The sequence below is a fragment of the Equus caballus genome, chromosome 6 (genome assembly GCF_041296265.1).
Source record: "Equus caballus isolate H_3958 breed thoroughbred chromosome 6, TB-T2T, whole genome shotgun sequence".
Taxonomy (NCBI): domain Eukaryota; kingdom Metazoa; phylum Chordata; class Mammalia; order Perissodactyla; family Equidae; genus Equus; species Equus caballus.
The window spans coordinates 43957832-43981548 of NC_091689.1; the positions used below are offsets into that span (position 1 = coordinate 43957832).

At 52.2% G+C, this 23717-nt stretch overlaps 1 protein-coding gene across 10 annotated transcripts in view; it reads left to right on the plus strand.

Moving 5' to 3' along the window:
* Positions 1-23717, plus strand: part of TSPAN9 (tetraspanin 9) — a 193510-nt gene that overhangs the window by 28537 nt on the left and 141256 nt on the right. The window contains exon 3 of one of the 10 annotated variants that reach the window (XM_070270872.1): positions 3102-3226. The exons of the other annotated variants lie outside the window; for them this stretch is intronic. The gene's annotated coding sequence lies outside the window, so the exon portion shown is untranslated. The remainder of the gene's footprint in view (positions 1-3101; positions 3227-23717) is intronic. 10 annotated transcript variants of the gene reach the window in all.

Here is a 23717-nt window from a genome sequence, read left to right on the forward strand (position 1 = left end):
CCATTTTGGCCTGTTTTCTCTGGCTGTAGTGAACATGTGTTACTTCTGTGATTTTTTTAGAGGAATTAAATGGTTATGAATAAGAATGCGTCTATTTGGAGTGGAAGCGTCAGCGTGGGCACAGTCTACCGCCTTCACACCCCTCAGTCACTCTTCCGCCTCAGACCTTAGCTTCTTGCTCTTAACATGAGTTGTTGGACTGGGTGCGTCTCGGGTTTCATCCAGGTGCCGGTCCTGTGATTCCACCATTGTCCTCTCTTGTTTGTGTTACGATAGTCTAAGAACAGTTTTTTTTTTTTGACCTAGAATGACTTTCGTCCTGTCTTCTGCTCGTCTGAATCCTTTTGGTCCATTGGAACAGAATCTGAATCCCGCTTCCTTCCTGAACACGCCTCAGCTGCTCCATCTCCCTCTCTCCGCCTCCTTTGGCTTTTCCAGTTTGAGCTGGAAAGAGAGGGAGGCTCATGGGCCTTGAGGGCCGATAGTGCTGGTTTGAATGTGATTCTGTGCTACTCGCCGTGTGACCTTGGACAGCTTCCCTGGTACCTCTGAGCTTCAGTTTTCTCGTCTGTCCAGAGGGAGTTTGTAATAAGAGTGATCTCATGGGGTTTATGTGAGAATTAAATGGGATATATATTTAAAACTCCTCCTTTAACATGCGACACAAAATGGACCCTTAACACAGGATGATGATAATAATAATCCACATTTATTTACCCATGAAGTAGGTACTTTTATTATTTTTATTTAGAAGTGAGGAGACTGAGCCATAAAGAAATAATTTGCTCAAGGTCACAAATGAAGGACATTTACCCTTAGATTTTTTTTTAAGTGTTTGCATCTATTCCACAAATATTTATTTGAGAACCGACTGTGTCAGGTCTTGGTGCTGTGGAATACAGCAGTGAAAAAACAAAGTTCCTGCCCTCATAAGGCTTGTATTCTAGTGTAAGAGTGGTCAGTGAGCCAGCAAAGACTCGTATCACAGGTAGAGTTCAGTGTGATGGAGAAAACTCTGCAAAGTGAGGGCACAGGGGACGCCTGGGCCCCGGGGGGTGGGGGGAGGAAGGAAAAAAGAAAGGAGGGAGGGAGAGGGAGTTATTTCCTGTGGAGTGGGTAGGGAAATCTTCTCTAATTAGTCACATCTGATGGAGACCTCAAGGAATGAGGGGGCAGTGCCCTTGGGGGTCTGGGGAAGCGCATTCCAGCATTGGGAACAGCAGGTGCCGTGATGTTTGAGTAGCAGAACTGAGGACCTGGGCTTGTTTCAGTTTCCTGTTTCCTCTCTGAGGTCAGAGATCGCATCTTCTTCTTCTTCTTTTGTGTCCTGATGATATTGGCTAAAGAAAATGATGGGCACTTTGTTAGGTGATCAAGAAATATTTTTCAGCTGATAGATTGTCTCCCCCGTCTTCTTAGACCTTCAGGCGGAGGGTTTGTAAACAGTCCACACTCTCAGTTGTTCTCAGCCCCCTTCCCACCCTCTCCAGGGATGGGACGTGGGCCTGTGAGGGGAGACGGGCTGCCCTGCAGGCCCTGCCCTCCACAATGCACTGCAGCCTCGTGGCCTTCCGCTGGTCCTTCCCCAGACTTTCACGTGCCCCCCTCCCTTGGGCCTTTCCAAGTGTGGCTCCCTTCTGCTCCCGTGGCCTCGGGTTAAGTCTGTCCAGGGAGGGCGCCCTGTGGGCCCCCTGTTCTGTGCTTTCACAGGGCTGTGGGTTCTTTCCTTCACAGCGTTTCTCTCCGTTTATACTATGGTCCTCAGACCCCAACTGTCTTCCTCACTGGGCCATAAACTCCAGGGGACAGAGGCCCTGACTGGTATCGCTCATCCCTTTCCCTCCCCAGCATCCCCAACATAGCACAGGGGTTGGCAAGTTTTGCCTGCAAAGGACCTGATTGTAAATATTTGAGGCTTTGCAGACCATCCGGCCTCTGTTACGGCTCCTCAGCTCTGCCCTGAGAGAATCTACTTTCTATCTCTATAAGAGTTGCCATTCTAGACATTTCATATAAATGGAATCATACAATATATGGTCTTTTGTGACTGAATTCTTCCACTTAGCATAATATTTTCAAGGTTCATCTATGTTGTAGCATGTATCAGAATTTCATTCCTTTTTAAGGCTGAATAATATTCTACTGTATGGATGTACCATATTTGTTTGTCCATTTATCGGTTGACAGACATTTGCAGACATTTGGGTGGTTTCTATCTTTTGTTTTTTTGAGGAAGATTAGCCCTGAGCTAACTACTGCCAATCCTCCTCTTTTTTGCTGAGGAAGTCTGACCCTGAGCTAACATCCGTGCCCATCTTCCTCTACTTTATATGTGGGATGCCTACCACAGCATGGTGTGCCAAGCGGTGCCGTGTCCACACCCGGCATCCGAACCGGTGAATTCCGCTGGGAAGCGGAATGTGCGAACTTAACCATTGCGCCACTGGGCCGGCCCTCCATCTTTTGAGTGTTATGAATAATGTGCTATGAACATTCAGGCACAGTTTTTTTTTTTTTGAGGAAGATTAGCCGTGAGTTAACTACTGCCAATCCTCCTCTTTTTGCTGAGGAAGACTGGCTCTGAGCTAACATTCATGCCCGTCTTCCTCTACTTTATATGTAGGACACCTACCACAGCATGGCTTGCCAAGTGGTGCCATGTCTGCACCCGGGATCCGAACTGCCAAACGCGGGCCGCCGAGAAGTGGAACATGCAAACTTAACTGCTGCACCACCAGGCCGGCCCCTGAGGCAGGCACAGTTTTTTTGTGTGAACATGTGTTCTCATTTCTCTTGGGCAAATTCCTAGGAGTAGAATTGCTGGGTCATCTGGTGACTGCATGTTGAACCTCTTAAGGAAGTGCCAGGCTCTTTTCCAGAGTAGCCGCACCATCTTACATTCCTACTAGCAGTGTCTGAGGGTTCCACTTTCTCCACATCTTCACGGACAACTCTTTATTTTGTTTTTATTTTTGAGCAGTTGTTTTACTTTCAGTCTGTCTTTTGGATTGGCCACCTAATTCTTAAGTGCACACACATCGGTTGGGAGATGGTGGCTGAACTTGAACATGTAGATAAGCTTTGTTCTCTTCTTTTGTAAGATCAATGCGTGCTTATTAGAGCATATTTGGAAAACAGCCTGGTGCCTGTCAGCAGTGTCCTTGTTGCCTTTGGTCACCGCCAGCTGACTCTGGAACAGGTCTCTGAAGACCAAGGCCGTTGCCAGGTAAGCAGAGCAGTGGACCAGGATGTGGGCCCTGGGAGTCAGACCCAGCTGCACAGACAGATCTGCTGCCGCCCTGCTGCTTGACCTTGGCAAGGTGCTTATCCTCTCTAAGCCTCATTTTCTCGTTGGTAAACGGGGTGCGTTCATTCATTCAGCAGATATTTTTTGGTACCTGCCACGTGGCAGGCACAGCATCTCTCTTATGGGGCTGTTGTGAAGATTCAACAAGGTGATGCATATGAAGTGTTGAGCATAATGCGGGCACTTAATAAAGGATAATAATGCAAACCTGATAAACAGAACCTTCCTTCTGAGGCTCACAGCTCCTCAGGGCCTGTGACCATTAGAAGGTAAAGACGCAGACACTCAGAGGAGGGGTCCGCCCAGGCCGTCCTCCAGACCCGTGCCTCGCGCTGGGTTCCAGCCCAGTGGCCAGCCTCTGCGTGCACGTTTCCAGTGATGAACCTCCCTCTGCACTGCTGGACAGCTCTGGCTTTCCGATCTGCCTTTCTGGAGCCATCCTTCGGCCATGCCGCTGCAGGCAGGGCCCGAGAGCGCGACGCTGCCCCCTCGTCTGCATGACAACCCGTGAGTATTTGACAACAGCTCCCCCTCGGCTCTTCTCCGGTTCCACCAGCTGTCTCTCAGATAACTTCATTTCTAGACCCCCGCTGCCCCTGCTGCCGCCTTTGGACACCCTCCAGCTTGTTGTTTGTTGTTTCCTGGACTCAGCCTGAGACGGCCCCGCTGGAGATATACACAAACCGAGTGCCAGAATGAGTTGTAAGCCTTTGAGGGTGACAAATCTTCACCTTTACCAGCACGACAGTTTTATGGAAGGAAGTGCTCAAGCAGGAAAGATAACTTCATTCTAAATTATGGAAAAAATAAAATCCCAGCTAAAGCCTGTCCGGTTTCCCCCTCCCGCTTGCCAAGCTCAGCCTAGCAAGGCGGCGCAGACCACTCTCATCCTCCGGCTCCCTAATGGGCATTGCAGGGGCAGCTCGCTCTCTGAAAGGGTTTGAGATTGAGTTTGAGTTTTCCCCACTGTCCCCTCCTGTCCTGATGGGCCAGGGCTGTTGATAGATTTCCTGGGCTCAGTTTTATAAGCTGCTGGAGGGAGATGGTGACAAGCGGCCCATTAATAAAAGAATTTCAGTGAAAACAACATGGGGAAGGGAGGGGAATCAGAGCTCTACCATTTGTCTGTCTGATTTCGTGTCCTAGGGCCTCTCTTCTGCTGGTGGGAGAAATCCAGATATGTTTAGCAGTCCCTCTGCTGCTTCCCGTGGGGTAAAAAAAAACCTTGTAGTTTTGCAATCAGGAGTAGTCTAGAAACCCACGACAGGCCCAGCTCTGCCCCAAGGCAGGAATGGTGCAGGAGCACACATTTTGGGCACTTCCCACTTCCTTAGCCTGATTTTTTTGAAAGCTCATCCCTGATTTCTTTCTAACGGTGTTCCAGGCTGATTCACATAACTTTATTCTTTTGTGGTTAGTTACTCATTCAGAAATTCCCCTGTCCATCTGTTCTTCGGGGATTCTGAGTCAGTGGGAACAGAATATCATGGTAGAATTCCGGCCCCTGCCTCCTTCTCTGTCTCGACCCTGCCTGGAGGCAGAGGCAGGAGGCCAAGGACCAGAACATTGGTCGAGCCCACAGAGCAGGTCAGGGTCCTTGGCTTCTCCACTTGGAGGAAGGACCTTGGGAGGCAGTTGCTACAGGCCCTGGAGCCTCGGGACCCGAGAGTTTGCCAGCCAGCCTGTTCCCTCATGGCTCGGGAGGTGAGGGGGGCCTGGAGGTGGAGGAATTGTGTGGTGGGAGGCAGCTAGGAAACGGCCACGGCCACACGTTCAGATCCCAGCCCCACCACTCCCCAGTTGTGTGGCCCTGGGCAAGTTCCTTAAGACTCTTTGCTCATTTGTAAAAGGGAAATGATCAAGGACCTGTTTCACAGGGTTATTGTGGATATTAAGTGAGTTAATATCTGTCAAGTGCCTGGAGGCTGCCTGGCTTCTGGAAAGCACTGCGTGGCTGTTTGTGGTGGTGCTGGGTGAGGAGGTTGACTTCCTGCCTTTCCTATTAGCTTACCTGATCCCTATTCTTTCTTTTTTTCTTTCCTCTTTCTTCTCCCTAAAGACTCCCAGTATATAGTTGTTTGTTCTAGGTGTAGGTCCTTCTGGCTCTGGTATGTGGGATGCCGCCTCAGCATGGCCTGATGAGTGGTGCCATGTTCGTGATCAGGATCCGAACCAGTGAAACCCAGGGCCACCAAAGCAGAGCACACAAACTCAACCACTGGGCCACAGGGCCAGCCCTACCTGATCCCTGTTCTTTAATGGAACAAGGGCACCTAGTCTCTGATTATTGATAATATGGGAAATCTTTGGGCTCAGCTCAGCCCCACTGCATTTGCCTCTGGATTCCTTAGCCCTCGCTCACTACCAGTCCTGACCAGCACGTCTCCACTGCTCGCAGACACCCAGTGAGGCCAGCCTTCGGCCGACTGCCAGGTAGCAGCAGACAGTCTAGTTTCCTGCCTCAGTTTCCTCGTCTGTAACCTGTGGGAAAACATCTACCCCTCCCTGTCTTCCTTCTAGTGCTCTCCAGAGGTGTAAATGGAGTCAGGTGCTGTCTATGAAGCGTGACAAACAGGTCTCAAAGACAGAACTTGGGTGGATGGTATGGGGGAGCTGGGAGCACAGGGCCGAGGGCTCGGGGGCCTGGTCATCATCCTGCCCTCAGGAACCTGGGACATGGTTTGGAGTGGGGTGAAAGTAGACTGAACACCCTTCCTGGGACACTGAGCAGACGCACGCCCTTGGGGTGCACTGCCCACCGCGAAGGGAGGTGGGATGCAGTATAGAGTCGGTTGTAAATTAATGTCCTCCAGGCTTGTTCTCTGACCCCAGGCTGGACAAGCGGCTGTGCCTTTTGCCCTCAGGGTGCTTATAGAGGGGGAGAGTTAATATCAGGAAGAAAACTGCATTTCCGTGAGCCAGCGGTCATTGCTTCCCTTTTATGTTGGGCATCTTTTTATAAGATGAGGAAAGCAAGGCTCAGCAGGGCCCATTGACTCTGCTACCCCAGGTCTTACAGTGGGACATGTCAGAGAAGGATTTAAACTCAGATGTGGGGGGTTCCAAAGTCTGTGTTCTTCCTCGGTGGGAAAACCTGATTCTGAGCCCCCGAGGCCTGTTGGAGTTCCCACATCTCTCTTCTGACTTTCGGGGGCAGGCGTGTTGTTGTGAAACCCTGTTTCTCAGCCATGTGACGTTCCTGTGCTTTTTCCTGCCACGTCTCTGCCTCCCCTCTCCATCTGCCCAGCCGGCCTGGGGGGCTGCGCTTCAGCCTGAGACCCGCCCTACTGAGGAGGCCGCCCCACCTGCCTGTCTGCCCAGAACTCCCAGCCGCCTGCCCTCCCTTCCTCAGTCCACCACCCGCAGTGTGGTGAGGGAGGCGCCATCAGCAGCTGAGAGAAACTTGTGCTGAAAGCTGTAGACGACCGCGGGCTTTTGTTAGAAGTGTGGGTTTTCTGAGCCCGTGGGGAGGTGAGATGTTGTGGCGGTTTGCTGTGATTCTGGAGGTGTTCCTAGGAGGGAAGATGGGAGGCAGCGACGGAGGAGTGGGGGAAGTGGCAGTGTCCTGTCATTGAAAGCCATGGAGCTGGCAGCAGCGGCCCCAGAGTTAGTCTGCACTGATTGGCCGTGTGACCTTGGGCGCATCACCTCGGGCCTGGGCCTCGCGGCCTGGCTGGAACACGAGAGGTTTGCACCAGACGAGGCCTCAGGTCCTTTCAGCCCTTACGCTCGGGACTTAAGATGCCTCTGTCAGGAAATCCAGAGCCCGGGCTCCTCTCTCCCTTTCCTGTTGCCTCTCTAAGGCTAAGGTTTCCTTTTCAGCTTGTGTTAATTGGAAAGCTTTAATGTGTACTATGGAAGGAGCCAGGAGAAACTCCAAGGCTGTAACTCCCTGGGACCAGTTCAAACAGGATACCCCGGGGGCTTGGGGCTGGGGTACAGCCCTGGCCTGCTCCTTCACCTCAGGGAACAGCTCAGTGCTTTGGGACCCAGCTCGTTAAACCCAGCAGGACCTGCCCCATGTGGGTGAGTTAGTGCCCTTGTGTGGCAGAAACACAGCAGGCCAGCTGGTCTGGAGCACTCTCAGCCTGGGGCCCCTTGTCCCAGGGGTGGCCACAGCCTTCCTTCCCAGCCCGCTCTCCCACCTCCCCTGCCATCCAATTATCCTCTCTCCTCCAGCTACACCACCCACATGGCCCCAAGTACACTCCCGGCCTTCTTTTGCTTAAGCCTGCCCTGTCCCCTCCTCATTCTCTCTACCTGTTGATGTCACCCCCATCCTTTCGTGCCCAGTCTTGCCTTACCACCCAGCTGGGGCTGGGATAGGACAGGGGACTGAGCTTGGCTCAGGGCCCAGCCGATGGGACGCACTCCATATAAACTGGAATGCGCGGGGCGGGGGGCGGGGGTGCACACATTACCACTGACCGGTGGGTCAGCTCACACTGAGTGGGCCCCGTCCCCTGCCTGGTGTGAGGCCGAGTTCTGTGAGTGAAGCAGAGGTGTGCACACCACGCCTTGAGCGAGCTGCCTGTAACAGGAGGGGCCAGCGCTCACGAGGGACAGTGGTGGAGCCGTCTGTGATACAGCGGGTCTGTAGCCAGGAGAGGCTGCTCGAGTCTGTGGAGCCCAGACGGGATTCCGTGGGGCTGGGTCCAGCCGGGTTCTCACCGCTGGCTCATTGCAGATCTTGGGTCGGTCGCGGGACCTCTGGGAGTTTCCTCTTTGGTAGGAGGCGAAGGCTGGCTGGTCGTCTCCAGTCGCAGCTCTGCCTGGTTGACGGCCGCCATTTATCAAGCTCTTTGTGTGTCAGGCAGCGTGAAGCGCCTGACAGCCCTAATCCCGGCTAATCCTCCCAGTGCCGGCTCTTTTCTTTGCCCTCATTTTACAGATGAGGGACCTCAGGTTGAGAGCTGAGGTCGCAATCCAGTGGCCCCCAGGTCAGATGCAGGCCGCAGAGGTATTTTGTTGGGGCCCAATGGACATTATTGCTTATTAGAGCCAACATTTAAACACTGAAGAGATTTCACAAAATAGAGATTTCCGCCTTATGAAGTTGAAAGGTCTAGTTACACTGGGCGCACACTGCCCAGTGGCAACAGTTGGCTGGATCTGAGTCTCAGCCACCACCTTGAGATGGGGCCTGTGCTTTCCTGACCCCTCTGCCTTGACATAGCGTGGGAAGGTGCCTGTATCCCCAGCTGGCGTCGCTGATTTACGTTTTCTACGTGGCTCCTGTAGACGCTTGAGTTTGCAAACCTCGAGTTCAGGAAGTGATGTAACTTACACCATGTGGGTCACACAGCTACTCAGTGTTGGAGGAGGAGTCGAACTCGGCTTTCTCTGACTTTAACCATGAACCACACTGCTGCTTTTCTGAGTTCTCTCTAAACCCAGGCAGGGAGTTTTGGGTCCTCTGTTGGCACATAGGAGACCTTGGTCAAGCCTCCAGGTAGGAATTTGCAATAATCCCTCTTTCCGGAGAGGTTTCAATCTCTAGCCCTATAAGAATGTGCCGTTGCACTGAGGGAGCATCCCTTCCTCGTGTTTTAGTCCCGAGAAAACCATCTCCTTGCCCTTCAGTATGTCCTTTTCAAATTAATTCAGTGCAATTGTTTTTGTCTACTGCCTGTTTTCTTGCACGTTGGTTTCTATTTACTGGCAGGTTAAGTCCAGGAGACCCCACCTCCCCACACCAGGACCGTTGCCAAAGTGCCATACAAAGAACTTGTATTTTTCCCTAGGCAGGTGGAGGCAGGAAACAGGGATGTCTGTTCTGACTGTGGATGCCTCAGGGTTGGCCAGGGGTCCCCAAGGGACAGGCAGGCAGGATGCTGGTCCTCCCAAATAGGGCGGGGGCCCCGAGGGGAGCCCCGGTGGAGGTTGAGGTTTCCTGCACTGGTGTTGGTCTGTCCGGCTGTTTCCTCCTGATAGAGCGGTTGGACAATGCCACAGTGACTCAACTCCCAGCATCGTCGAGGAACAATGGCAGGTTTGTCCAGGGTCAGCTAGGGAGCAACGGCTGAACCAGTCACCTGCTTCCAGGCTCCCGGTAGGGAGGAGCCAGTGGCACCTTGAACCATTTCCTTGCTTGTTTTTGGTGTCCCACAGCCCTGTCCTGGTTGGGTTGATGTCAGGCTGTTGCTTTTTGGTTTCCCTGTAGTTTGTCCTCACCCCCTCTCGGTGCACAGCTAATCCGGAGCTTCGGTGGCTCCCTGCTGACCAGCTGCCGCCTGCCGTCCAAGTCAAGCTTGGCCAGACCTCCCTTGCTCTTCTTGGTTTGAGGTTCAGTGGGTTTGGCGCAGTCCCTGAGGGTTCTGAGTCTACCCAGGCATTCGGGACCTGGACGAGCTTCAGACGAGAGTGACAGCTGTGTGATTCTTTAATCTCCTCCAGTGGGTAGAGGATTAAGCAATTTTTTGGTGGGTTTGTTATTATGTATTATGACCTTTTTTTTTTTTTAACCAAAGCTGTTGTTTATCGAGCGTTTTCTAGGTCTCCTCGTGCTCCCTAAGCTCTTTCCATGAGATATCTAACTGGGTCCTTCCAGTAACTCTCTGAGGGAGGTATCATCACCCCACTCCATCTGAGGCCCCAGAGGGTAAGGAGGCTGCCCAAGGTCTCAGATCCTTCTCACCTAGAAGTCCTGTGACTTATGACTGCCCAGGGTGGGACGTGGGGTGTGTGGAAGAGTTTAAAAACAGTTTGAGAACCATTGATGGAGGGTGAGTGGTTTGAAAGAGGCTGTGCTGGGAGGATACAGAGGTGAGCGAGGCCAAGTCCCTGTACTCCCGGAGTTCACGGCAGAGCGGAGGAAACAGGCCTTTGTCAGCTGACTCTGATGCAAGATGCAGTGTGACTGGTGCTAACAGTGGGGCTGCCAGAGTGGTTTGGAACCACGTTTCATCTGGTTTATGAACAACTAGCTGAGAGAGACTTCAAAACAGAAGTGGGAAATTCCTGGCCCACAGAACTGATTCAGCTGTCAGCATGATTCAAGCTGGTCCATCTTCACAATGGACCAGAAAATACTGAGATATAGTGCCATTATGTCCAGAGTTGCAAAAATGCAACATTGCTTAGAATTATTTTCAGTGTAGATATTTGGAAATTTATATCAAGAGCCTGAGAAATATTCTGAGTCTTTCTGACTCAGTAATTCTATTCCTTGGGATGTATGTTAAGGAAATAATCATATATATATGTGTATACATGTGTGTATGTACACATCTATATCTTCATTATAGCATTATTTATAAAAGTTAAAAATTGGAAACATATAGAATATCCAACCATAGAAGATTAGTTATGTAAATTTTGATGCATTCATCTGACGGCTCACTATACAGCCTCTAAAAAAATCATCTTCAAAAGTTATATATAGGGGTCGAGTGGTTAAGTTCGTGTGTTCCGCTTCAGCGGCCCAGGGTTTTGCCGCTTCAGATCCTGGGCGCGGACATGGCACCGCTCATTAAGTCACACTGAGGTGGCGTCCCGCATAGAAGAACCTACAACTAGAATATACAGCTGTGTACTGGGGGGCTTTGGGATGAAGAAGAAGAAGAAAAAGAAGGAGAAGAAAGAAGATTGGCAACACATGTTAGCTCTGGTGCCCATCTTTAAAAAAAAAAAGTTGTATGTAATGACTCAAGATAATGCTTATGAAAAAGTGTCAAGCAAATACTGTAGGATATAAAACTGTGTAGACTATAAATCCTATTTACTTTTAGACGCGAAGAAAAAAGACTAGAGGAAGTATACCTAAAATGCTGATGATGGTAGTGATTATTCAGGGTTTTTCTTTTCCTTTTAATGTTCTTCTGTAGTTTCTAAAATTTCTTTAGTGAACGATAACAACGACAAAAATGTCTTGGGTGTCTCCAGGACCGCAGGGTGTCCATTGCATGGACATAACTCCCCCTTGCCCTGTAGATGAGGCTTCTAGAACTTTCCAGAGCATGGTGTGACGTGTGCTCAGGGAGCTGGTTCCTCTGCCTTTGCGTTCCCTCTTTCTTTCCTTCTCTACAACCCCTACCCCCTCCTGTTTCTCCCTTAATTGGCTGTAAGTTTATAACTGAAGAATGATTTTAAAAACATGTACTGTTTTTGTTGGTTGTGTTTCCTGCAAACTGTGACTAGAGAGACATTTTATATTTCTCACTCTAAAAGAAACCCCTAATTCAAGTTCCCTTCCGCTCATGCGATCCCAATTGATTTTTCCTCTTTGTAATTCAGATGGTCTTTGTCAGGTAGAAGCATCTTCTGCTCCTGCCTTAAAAGGCCTCTGAAAGCCCAGTTTAAAGTGATGCCTCATTGCTGTGGCCTGTTAGGAACACCAGTCCGGCCTGGTTTCACCACAGAGGTCAGGAGAGAGGGAAGCTTGTGTTTCACACAGTTTTATGGCTGACCCGCATGAGCCCAGAGAGCACTTGGATCCTGCCTCAAAAGCAGCCTTTTGGTTTGTCTTTGTGGATGTTGATCAGGACTTAGCATGTCACCTTGCATGTAAGGCCCCACATTGGGTAAATAGTGGCCTCTGTGGCAGTTTCACTCCCAACAGTGAGACTTCCTTTGAATCCGTTGTGTTCAGTATACAAAGAAAATGGTATCCTATAGTGGTTAAGAAAATAGGTTTTGGATCAGAGAGGTTCAGATCCTGGCTCACTAGCATAGTGCTTGTGAACATTTCTCTTAACTTCCTGGAGCCTCACTTTCTTCCTCTGTAAAATGGGTGTAATGCTGAAATCTCATAGGGATGTTATAAGGGTTAAATGAGATAATGTTGTAAAACGCTTAATGAAAGATCAATAAATATATAACTTAAACCAGTAATAATGTTATTTTTGGGGGCGAGGTGCCCCCATCCTGGTTTTAGTTCTTGACTTGGGTGGGGTGGCATGCTGAGTCAGGGACGTGGGTTCAGTGGTCCATCATCTTATGGATTTGGAGCCGGACCATGTTCTTTCCCCCAGTTCCACCTCAGGACCCCACCACTCCCCCTTTGGGACCTGTGAATGCCAAAGGGCTGCTCCTCACCTACTTTTTCAGCTGTTCATGTTCAGTGAGGAATAAACTTTCAAAACACAGAAGGCCTGTTTTCAGATCTTCTTCAAGGGGGCCTTAAACACAAAAGGCTAACTTTCCAAATCCCCCCAAGAAGGACCACCCCTGGCTTTATGGCGAGTCACCTCCCTGCACACCCCAGCAAGGAGGCTTGGGTCGCCGCTCTGTTCCTCGCTGGTGAGAGCAAGACTAAGACCTTTAGGGTTCAACGCATCATCACTATTGCCACCAGCGTATTTTCTTTCTTTAAAAATTTTTTTATTGTGGCAAAGTATACAAAATGTCAACTCTACCATTTTAACCATTTTTAAGCATACAATTGAGTAATGTGTTAGGGTTCTCTAGTGAAACAGAGCCCATATGAGATGCGCACCAGGCACATATCTGTATCTGTCTATCTGTGTGTGTATGTGTACAGAGAGGTTTATCATGAGGAATTGGCTCACGTGATTATGGAGGCTGAGAAGTCCCACCATCTGCCGTCTGCAAGCTGGAGACCCAGGTGGTGTAACTCCTTCCCAGTCCCAAGGCCTGAGAACCAGGAGGGCCGATGGTGTACATCCCAGTCTGAGGAGAGGAGCAGATGAGATGAGATGAGATGTCCCAGCTGAGACAGTGAGGCAGGAGATGGGGCAGATTCCTCCTCCCTCCACCTTTTGCTCTGTGCAGGCCCATAGCAGATTGGATGATGCCCCTGCCTTGGGGAGGGGTGTCTGCTTTCCTGAGCCCACCGGCTCGAGTGCTGACCTGTCTGCAGCATGCTCATAGACGCACCAGGAGTAGTGTGTGATCTGGGCACCCCACGGCCAGCCAAGTTGACGCGTAAAGTCTGCCTTCACCTGTGGCACTAAGAACGTTCACATCACTGCTGTGCATCTCCAGAACTCTTTCCTCCTCCAGGCTAAACCTCTGCACTCCTTAAACATGGACTGCCCACTCCCCCTCCTCCAGCCCTGAAACCAGCATTCTACTTTCTCTCTCTGGTATCACTACTCTAAGTACCTCATAGAAGTGGAATCTTACAGTATTTCTCCTTTGTGTCTGGCTTATTTCACTCAGCATAATGTCCTCAAGGTTTATCCATGTTGTAGCATGTGCCAGAACTTCATTCCTTTTTGAGGCTGAATAATATATTCTGTTATGTATAGATCACATTTTGTTTCTCCATTCAGTGGCCGGGTGGTTAAGTTTGCGCGCTCTGTTGCAGGCGGCCCGGTGTTTCATTGGTTCGAATCCTGGGCGCGGACATGGCACCGCTCATCAAACCACGCTGAGGCAGCGTGCCACGTGCCACAACTAGAAGGCACCCACAACGAAGAATATACAACTATGTACTGGGGGGCTTTTAGGAGAAAAAGGAAAAAAATAAAAAATCTTAAAAAAAAAAAAATCGTGTACAGCTAACACTTTAAAAAAAAATAATAAATTAAATTAAATTAAATTCCCACCATCCTCCTTCCCAGTCATTCCAGTGGTTCTCTGGTGCATGTGTGTGCACACATGCATACGCTCACACACCTTCGTATAATTGAAACGATGGCCGCACATCTTTAGGAATAATACACGTAATCTTTATAGATGATTTTCCTCTGCATTGGATCCATTTGTCCATTCCCATCATCAGGCTGTAGATGCTCTGAGGCCAGGAACTATGCTTAATCATTCCCTTTACTAGCTCCTAAGAGTCTGCTTTAGGAAGTGGTAAAGGATCTTGGTTAAGAGTGTGGGTTCTGAGGTCAGATCACATGGGTTTGCATCCTGATCGACCACATGCTAACTTGTCATTGCACAAGTCACTTAATTTGACATTCAGTTTGTCTACTTTTGAAATGGTAATGATGGTGGTCACCACCCTGCAGGGCTGTTATGAATATTAAATTAGCGTATATAAAGCATAGCGTACAAGCTCTTCAATGTTAGCCTAAGAAAAAGTTAAGATCTCAACCTCCCTTTCAGATTTTGCCTCTTTTGTCCTCCTAGTTTCCTTGGAGGAGGCTGAAGACTCAGGTGAACGAATGGCTGCCACGGTATGGCTTAGCGTCCCAGGGTCAGAGGGGAAGCAGTGCAGAATGAGGGGAGTTAGAGCCCTGCTTTTATTTGTCCCTAACTGTGCCCCCCCCGCCCCCCGACTCCCCACTGCCCTCGCCCCATCAGGGTGGGTGCAGACCCTGCGCTCGCCGCAGGCCCCGGTCTTCTTGGATGCCTCCCCTGCTGCCTGCTCCCTGTGTGGGCCGCTGATCAGTGGGGTGGACTCCACAGCGAGGGGAGGACTTGGGCACCACACCGACTCTCTGGCTCCTTTGGGGTAGTGCTGTGGGGATGGCCAGCGGGTCACTTCCCAGCTGCCTTGCTTCTGCAGGCTGCAGCAGAGCCCCATCCGCCGTGTGCCTGTGGCTGGTCCTGCCCCATCCAGCTTGGGACACTTGAGGCCCTTCTCCCGGCAGAGCTGGCACACCAGCAGGATCTGGCTGAGCATTTGGCAGGCGCTTGAAGTGGCCTGTGCTTTCTTCCTAAAGCCGATTGAGCTGGCAGAAACAGAAGTTCCTCCTTTTTTTTTTCTCTGCTTAACAAAATTTCCCCAAATATTTACTGCATCCTCTCATGTTTTCTTCTTAGCATCAGCTTCTAGTTTCAGCTCTCTGGCCACAGGGAGGCAGGGAGAAGGGTCTGCTGCTTGGCACTCATTCTCTGCTCTGGAGAGACCGCTGCTTGGAAGCAGAGGGCAGGAGCTGGGCAGGTGAAGTCCACGGCAGCCCTCCCTCCAATCAGGCGGGACTTCAGCTGAGCCTGTGGCACCGTGCAGAGGGGGCACGTGCTGCCCTGTGACCTTGCGCAGCATCTTTGCCTCTTCCAGCTTCAGCTTCCTCATCAGGGAGATGAGGATAATGATAGTATCTGCCCACAGAGATGTGAGGATTCAGTGAGGTAATCTATGCAAAATGCTTAGTGTAGTGTCTGGCACATTTGGGGATGCTCTAAAAACGTAAGTTACTTCTATTTTTATTGGCAAACTTTAGTTTTGCTCTTCCCAGCCATTCATTTCTCTATACCTCTTCTCTTTTTTGTGGCAGCCCTGATTCCTCCAGGATCTCAGTGTCCTTGAACTGCTCCCTCTCTCCTCTAGCGAAGCCCACTCTTGGAAAGGGACTCATGTGGCAGCCACATCAGATTTCCGGGGTGGAAGCTTCAAGGTTGTCTGGGCCAGTCCCCATCTGATATTTGTCCTTGCTGAGTGGCACCTTTGCTTTTCCTCACCTCCTCACCTTCTGTGACGGGGAGCTCTCTACCTGCTGAGATAGTCTATCTTTGTAATTTTCTCTACTTTTGGACAAAAGAAGGGGACTGAATGTTTATGGAGCCCTTTTATGTGCCAGGGGCTGCTGGGAACACTCATTGTCTCATTTTATTGTTCCAACAGGCCTTGGAACCTGTTGATGGTGTTATTCTACTTTTTACAGAGGAGGAAACTGAGGCACAGCAAGGCTGAGTAAATAGTCACAGGTGTCACTGAAGCAGGTGGTGGTGGGACTTGATTAAGGCTGGACCTTCTGGAGCTAAGCTGTGTTCTCTGCACTGAGGAAGGTCTGGAACATAGCGGCTAATAGTATGGGGCTCACTCCTCCACTTGCTGGGTGACTGGGCCAGGCCCCCACCTTCTCTAAGCCTCAGTGTCCTGAAAATGGGGATGATGGCTGCATCTAATGCTGATAAAGTGTTGGCACAGTGCCTGACGTGGTGCTGTGCAGGGTGTGCTAGCTGTCATTCACGCTGCACGTCAGAGTTTGACACCCCGGAGTTCCTTACCCCAGGAGCTCACAGAAAAGTCCTGCCCTCTGACTGCTTTGGAATAGGCCCTCGGGTATTGGGGGGTTGGGTGTCATGTCCCTCCCAAAGTTCTCTCCATTTTTTAAAATATTTTTTTATTTTGGTAAAATACATGTAACATAAAATTTACCATTTTAACCACTTTAAAGTGTACAATTCATTGGCATTATTCACTGTGCTATGAAACCATCACCACTACCTAGTTCCACAGCTTTTTCACCACCCCAAACATACTCCCTGTGCCCCTTAGACATCATCCCCCAGTTCCTCTTACCTCACCCCCTGACAACCTCTACTCTGATTTCTGACTATGGATCTGCCTATTCTGGACATTTTATGCAGCCTTTTGTGTCTGTCTTATTTCAACACTTAGCATATTTTCAAGGTTTGTCTGTGTTGTAGCATGTATCAGTACTTCATTCCTTTTTATGGCTTAAATAATATTCTGTGGTACGTATATACCAGGTTTGGTTTGTCCACTCATCTGTTGCTGGACATTTGGGTTGTTTCCACCTTTTGGCTGTAGTGAATGGAGCAGCTATGAACATTTGTGTGCGTTTGAGCGCCTATTGTCATTTCTTGTGGGTGTATACCTGCAAGTGGAATTGCTGGATCATATGGTAATTCTATGTTTAACATTGGAGGAGCTGCCAGACTGTGTTCCGCAGTGGCTGCACCGTTTTACATTCCCACCAGCAATGTATGAGCGCTCCAATTTCTCTACATCCTTGTCAACACTTGTTATTTTCCTTTAAAAAAAAATTACGACCATCCTAGTGGGTGTGCAGTGGTGGCTCACTGTGGTTTTGATTCGCATTTCCCTGATGACTAATGACATTGAGCATTCTCCTTCAGGTCACTTTCTCTTGACCCAGTTCTTGGGTCTCCCACCATTCTATTCATGCTTTTCAAAATGTGGCCCTGTTCGTCTAGCTCCTGTTTAAAATGCTTAGATCCCAGGGCAGGCCTCCACCTGGGCTGGGACCAGCCTGGTGTGGGGGACTCCCATGTGGCTCCACGTCGCTGGTTCTAGATGTGCTGCTGTTTCTGTCCGGTCTCCTCTCGATGGCGTCGTCCCTTCCTCCCGCTCCCTCCCTCGTGGAGCTCCCGAGTGCCTCTTTCATCCCAGGTGGTCACCATTGTTGCAGCCTTGACCTTCCGCATCCTGGTCCACCGGCTCTCTTTCCCCTTAAGTCAGGGTGAGGACCAGCTGCACTGGACTCTTCTTCCTCACCTTTGGGTGCTTGTTGCTCTCCCAGGTTGTTACTGCCTCCAGCCTGAGCCCCCGTCGTGCCCACAGGATTAGCCCAAGAGCCTGAGAGCCTGAGGGCCTTGCTTCCCAAGGCCAGTAAGCTTGTTGCCTACGTTCCCTCCGACCATGACTTGAGGGCACTGTTTTGCATCTCTTGGGTGGGTTTACGGTTTCAGGCCTATTTCTGACTGAGGAATCAAAGACTGCCCCTCAGGGAAGGAATTTCAGGCATGAATGAGCAGATGGATGAGGTATTTTGGGGGGCAGAGAGTTTGTCTCTGTGCTCCAGAAACCACTCCGCCATCTGCCTCTGTGCAAAAGACCCCACCCAAGGAAGATGTGGACTGGAGAAAGACGCGGGCTCCTTTCCTGCTGCAGGGCCCTGCCTGTGAGACCGGGCCTGCCTCACCGGCTCTTCCCTTACAAGGACAGGGTTTGGTCGTCTGCCGTTGATCTGTCTGCATGAAGTGTTTACTTTAAAATAATGACTCAATTATTATATGAAAATTTGGTTGCTGCAAAAAATAAAATAACATAAAAGTGATAAAGTAAAATGTTCCCACACCCTCCCCCAACCCCAGTGCCTCTCCCAGGTAAGACGTGCTGTGGGTTCTGGATCCTTCCAGGGCTTTCATTTTTTCACACTCATCCAAGGGCAGCTCCACAATAAATAACACCATCCGGCTGAGTGTATCAGACAAAACGAGTTCAGGTGTGTCCTGGGCGATGCTGCTTGAGAGCCGGGCAGACGGGGGATCTGCTGCTCCTCAGGCACTCTGGCAACCTCCGCTGTGCAGACCCGGATGAAGGGCCCCTGGGAGGGCCCGAGGTGGGAGGGTGGAGGGCCTCAGGAGTCAGCTCCCGCGTGACAAGGGATTGACAGATTGACCAAGGGCAGGAGAGGGAATGGCCACTGATGGTCACCCCCCTCACCCGACACTATGAGCTGGTGCTGCAGGGGCGCAGTTTCTGGCTCGACTCTTGCTGGCTGGGTCACTTGGGCTCCATTTCTTAGTGACAGAGAGTCAGCCCCTCAGCTTGCAACAGTGCCTGCGGGAAGCGCAGTGTCTGGGGCAGATGCAGGGCTGGTACTTCCCTTCCTTCTGCTTTGCGTCGGTCAGCTCAGCGTGCACCCCGGTTCTCCTTGTTGGCCTTTGTCCCTGTGGCTGGAGCAGAACTAATCAAGTTGCTGCTGAAAAGAGCGAACCCACCACCAGCCTTGGGTTTGGTGTGTTTTTACTGTTTGAGTGAACGGGTGATAGGCTGAGGCTCCCCCTCTCAAGCTGAGAGTATTGTGGGAACAGTTACACAATTAGCCATTAGTGGTCATTGACACATTAGTATGAATTAGGGTCATAGATATTTTGACTTGAAAGGGGCCCAAGAAATGATCTTTCATCCTAAAAATGGGGAAATTTTAAGGTTCTAGGAAGGAAGGAACTTGCCCGGGTGTCATGCAGCCAGTTAGGGGCCAGTCGAGGCTGGAGACTAGTTCTCCTGCCTCTGTCTGGTGCTCTGCTGATCTGATGGGAGCACCCAGCCCAATATCTGTGAGGGCCTGCTCACCTCTGCTCAGGGCTGCTGCTTCCCGGTGGAAGGTCGCCTGTGGCAGGAGGCTCACAGACAGGCCAGCAGACCGATGGCATTTTAGAGGGATGGAGGGTGGTCTGGGGACAGTGGCCCTGGGGCTTGGCATGGCAGGTTGAGGGCCCTGCATCTTCCAAGATAGGAGGTGAGAAGTATTTGGGGCTCTGGGACCTAGTTTGGGCAGGTGAGCGGGGCCGGCCACACAGCTTTGTGAGTGACAGCCAGCTGAGGGCAGGGGGCTGGATCTGGGGGGCAGGTGGATGTTTGATCTGGTAATGAGAGTCAGGGTGGGAGCGTGGGGAGAGGGGGATGACGTGGTGGGAGAGGCGGCAACGTTTGCACAGGCAGACGTCCCGGTGTAGAAGGGAGAGGAGGGGACAGCACAGCCACAGGCATGGCACAGCCGGGGCTGGACAGAGGTGTGACCAGAGTGGAGGTTCCCGTGGTCAGGGCCAGCGTCTTATTTACCTGCTCCGTCTCTGTGCCTTTGCAGGCCTAGCCCTGGAGTTGGAGCACCATTTTTATTTCTGGATGAGTGAACCTCGCTCCTCTTCCTTCCTCAATCCCTGGATGATAGCCAGCAGGTTTTTTTTTTTTTCCCCACTTTTTAATTTTTGTTGAACCTTCTGCTTTCTGTTAGGTTCTGCCTTACATAGCTGGGTCACTCATCCCTGGTCTGGGCATGCAGGGCTACTGGTCACTGAGACCACCTGGTGGCCGTCTGGCTCCTTGCCTGCTCTTATTTGTGTTGGCCACTAGATGGCAGCAGGAAACATCAATTTCTCTTCCGTGTTGATCTGATCCAGGTCAAACTCGTTGCTCTGGTGGGTTAGCCGTCACTTCTTGGATGGCACAGGGACTCTCAAGTTCCGCATGTCCCTGGTTCTGGGGTGGGTATGAGGAAACGCTGGGATGAAGCCAGGGCAGCCTAGTGTCTGACTCTCCCACGACGTACTTGAGAAGGGGCTGTCTCAGCTCAGACAGCCCCTGTGTCAGGAGGTGGCCTTTCAGGAGCCCTCAGTGTGACCCAGAGCTCTTAGAAGAGCTCCCACCATGGGAGAATCTTATCATATGTCCCAGGCTGGGTTTTAGTGCCTTCAAGGACCAGAAGCTGAGACCCAGTGTCACTGAGGAAGTCCAGTTGCTCCCTGAGGAGTCCCCGGGTGGCAGCCTGTGCACATGTTCATGGTGCGGTCATGGTGGACAGCAGCATGAGGCCAGGGACATGCCACACCAATAGTGATATGAATAGTAGCAGACACGTACGAAGCTCTCGCTTGACCCGGGACGCTGTCCTCCCCTCTCTGCACTAACTCTTCCTCCTCCCACATGGCTGGTCTCGTGCGGGATGTGAACCCACGCAGGTGGCTCCCGGGGGCGTCATGTGCCACTGATGGTGGTCGTTCTTAAGCACTTTTCACATTACTCAGCGGTCTGCGTCCAGTTTATGTGGTTCCTCCTCATCTCCGTGGTCTCACCAATGGCCCTGTGTCAGGGGCTGGGGTGTCCCCTTTTTACAGATGAGGAAATTGAGGCTCAGTGAAGGTAAGGACATGTCTAACACTTCAGAGACAGGATGCTGACCCCGGTCGTCAGATTCCAAGTCGAAGGGCATTTTTGTTTTTGCCCACGTTGTGTCACCTCTTTTTTTGTGGCGAAGCAGGCTTGTATGTTGGGGGGGTCGGTGGGAGCGGGGAGAGCACTCCCTTGACCTCAGGATCAGGATACTGTCAGAAGACCCGTGGTCACAGCCAACACCTTGTATGAGGAGAGCGTGTGCAGGTGCCCTCTGGGAGGCCGAGGAGTCCAGCCTGTAAGTGATGGGGACTGGAGGAGGGAGAGAGCAGCGGGACTGGGGATTGGCAACCTGGCCACCACCCCTCCTGCCTCCTCCAAGCACCCCACCATCATCGTGTACCCCAAACAGGAGCAGGGTGGGGGCCAGGTCAGCCTGGGATCCAAGCCCAACTCACACTCTGTACTGCAGAGCTCCCAGCTGGTCCCAGCTAGAACCTTCCACTAGCCATCATGCCATGAGGGCGTGGGCCATGGGAGGGCCAGGTATGGGGGTGTTCTTGTGCTGGGAACCAAGTCCCCCCGGCCTTTCCAGCTATCAGCGCTGCTCTAGGCTCATCTGCAGCAGGGGCTTTTGCTGGGATCCCCTTTCTGGCTGGGCCCTCCCTGGTGCAGCACCTTCCTTATTTGGGGCAGCAGTGGGGACGGCTCCACCCTCCTCCTTGGCTTTTTCCTTCTCCAAGATGCGTCGTCTTGAGGTCCTGATCCTCTACCCCCATCTGCACCCTCCCTGGGCACCTGCGCAGGGCCCATTATGGCCATGTCAGCTTTGTCAGAACTCCAGCAGTTGAGTGACCGGAGTCAATGGGGAGATGGGTGCTGGCCCCACCTACCTTTCCAGGGGCCACCTGTTCCTGGTGCCCAGGCCCCCACCCCTCCTCAGTGGAGGGCCCAAGTGTCTGCCTCGGGAGCCTGCCTCCCGCCTCCCACCTCCACCTGGCTTTACATCCAGTGGGCTCTGCCATTAGACAGCCCCCTCGATGCCTCTGACACACCCTGCTCGGGTACCCTGCGCCCACGCCAGCCTGGACTTGGGCCCCAAGGCAGCTTTACACCTGGACTTCTTATTCAAAGGCTTCTGCTTTCCAGCCAGATGCTGAGGACTGCGTCTCAAGTGCCAGCATCCTGCTTGGCGTGTCCTCTCTCCCCAGCCCCCCAGTTCCAGCTGCAGCCTCCCTGTTGTGCTCCTGGCAGGCGGCTTGTTGGGGGCTGGGGGGCTCCTTTCTCCTGGCCTCTCGTCTCTGTATTACGTCACCTTCCAGCCAAATACCCCTGGGGTCTGGTCACGGGGAGATTTTTATTAATTTTTTTTCCAGGGGAAATAATTCCACCTCTTGTCACATGGATTTCTGCATTCCGCTCTTTAGGGGGCTTGACTTCCTCCCTTCATCTCGTCCCAGCCCCCTTGATGCTCAAGAGAGGGGGCAGCTCTGTCTCCTAAACTGGGGCCGCTGCTGGCTCTGGGGTTCAGAGGAAGGCAATGTGGGGAGCAGGGAAGTATGAGCTGGGAGTCAGGTGTCTGGGTTCTGGCTTCCCCTTGCTGCTGTGTGACCTGGGGTTTGGCCCTTCCCCTCCCTGGGCCTCGGCTTCCCCTCACGCACCTAGGACTGAGCATGTCATCTGCAGGGGCGAGGGGACAGTGCCCAGCGGTTCCCCCTCTGGAGAGGAGGACTTGGACATGGGCTTGACAGTGTCCCCGCCGCCTGGGGTGGGGTTTGGCAGCTGTGGTGGGAGATTGGGAGGCTGCACACCTGTTAGAGACGAGGAAGCTCGTCGGTGCCAAGGAAGACCAGATCCCTGCCTGGGGGGGGCTGCGAAGTGCAGGGCTGAGCCAAGAAGGAACGTTAGCTTTGCCTCCTTGCTGGTTCTCACTCACCGCCTCCTGGAGTCGTGGAATGTTAGAGGAAGGAGCTGGTCCAAAGGCGAATCGGTCAGCGGGCAGAGGCCCTGGCTTGGATTGGGCTCACCCTCCCCAGTGTCTTCTTTGTCTTCCTTCCTCTGCCTCCTTGCCTTTGCTTCACGCCGCTTCTCCGGTGCAGACCCCAGATTCACCAGCCCTGCAGGCCCCTCAGCCCTCCCCTGCCTCCTCCCCTGTTCTCTGGGAAGGCGGGAGCTGCGCCCTGCTCCCCAGCTCAGAGCCCAGGGCCACAGGCTGGGGGCATCCTGGGGAAGGAGCCTTCGGGCCTCTGCACGCCCCGCCCCGCCCTCCGTACACACATGGTTTCGGCCCAGCCCCTCCCCAGGGCCCACATCTGGCCCGAGTGCTCAGTTTTCTCGGCTGTAAATTGCCTCCCGCTGCCCCTTGGCATCTTCTCAGGTTTCAGCTTCAGGAGCCTTTTCTTTGGGGGGGTGAGGGAAGCATGGCGGCCCAGCTGGTCCCTCCCTTTGTCTGGCTGTGGCAGCCGTGGGGAGCAGTCTTTGGCAGCGCTGTCATTGGTCCCTCCGTCCAGGTCTTGGGTGAGCTGCCGTTTCGGCAGGTGGCTGAGCAGGAACCAGCTCTAATTAGGTTCCCCCTTTTCCGCTGACACCTTCCCCTCCTTCCCTCACCCGTCAGAGGCCAGCCTGCCCCATGTGCCCCTTACTGTGCTGTGGGAGGGGCCTTCTCCCCTTCTCCTGGCGCTTGGCTTTTGTAGGGGGACAACTTGGGACCATGGGATTCCCTCCAGCCGCCTGCCTCAATCACTCCTTGACATATCCCTTGACAGAGTTTGCAGGCTCCGGGGCCAAGGCACATCGTTCCTCAGGGCTTCCCTCAAGTCCCCGAGGCCTCAGGTGGATTTTCTCTCCTTCCCAGGGAGAGTCTCAGCCCCTGCAGCTGGTCCTGGGGCGCAGACCATTTCACCCACATCGCCTCACCCAGAAGCGCAGGAACAGGAGATTCCAGCTGGAGTGTGGGGACTTGCTCTGTGCTGCCTTGGCTCTTGGTCCTCCACACACCTGGGGAGGCCTTTTCTGTGGGCTGTGGAAGGGCATCTCGGGGCACCTGCAGGACAGTGTGAGGGGTGATCCCGTGCGTGAGCACTGGCTCGAGTGCTGGCCGTGGGCAGGGCCTGGTGTGAGGAAGTCAGCACGGAAATGGAAAGTGGGCATTTAGAAATATTTCCAGCG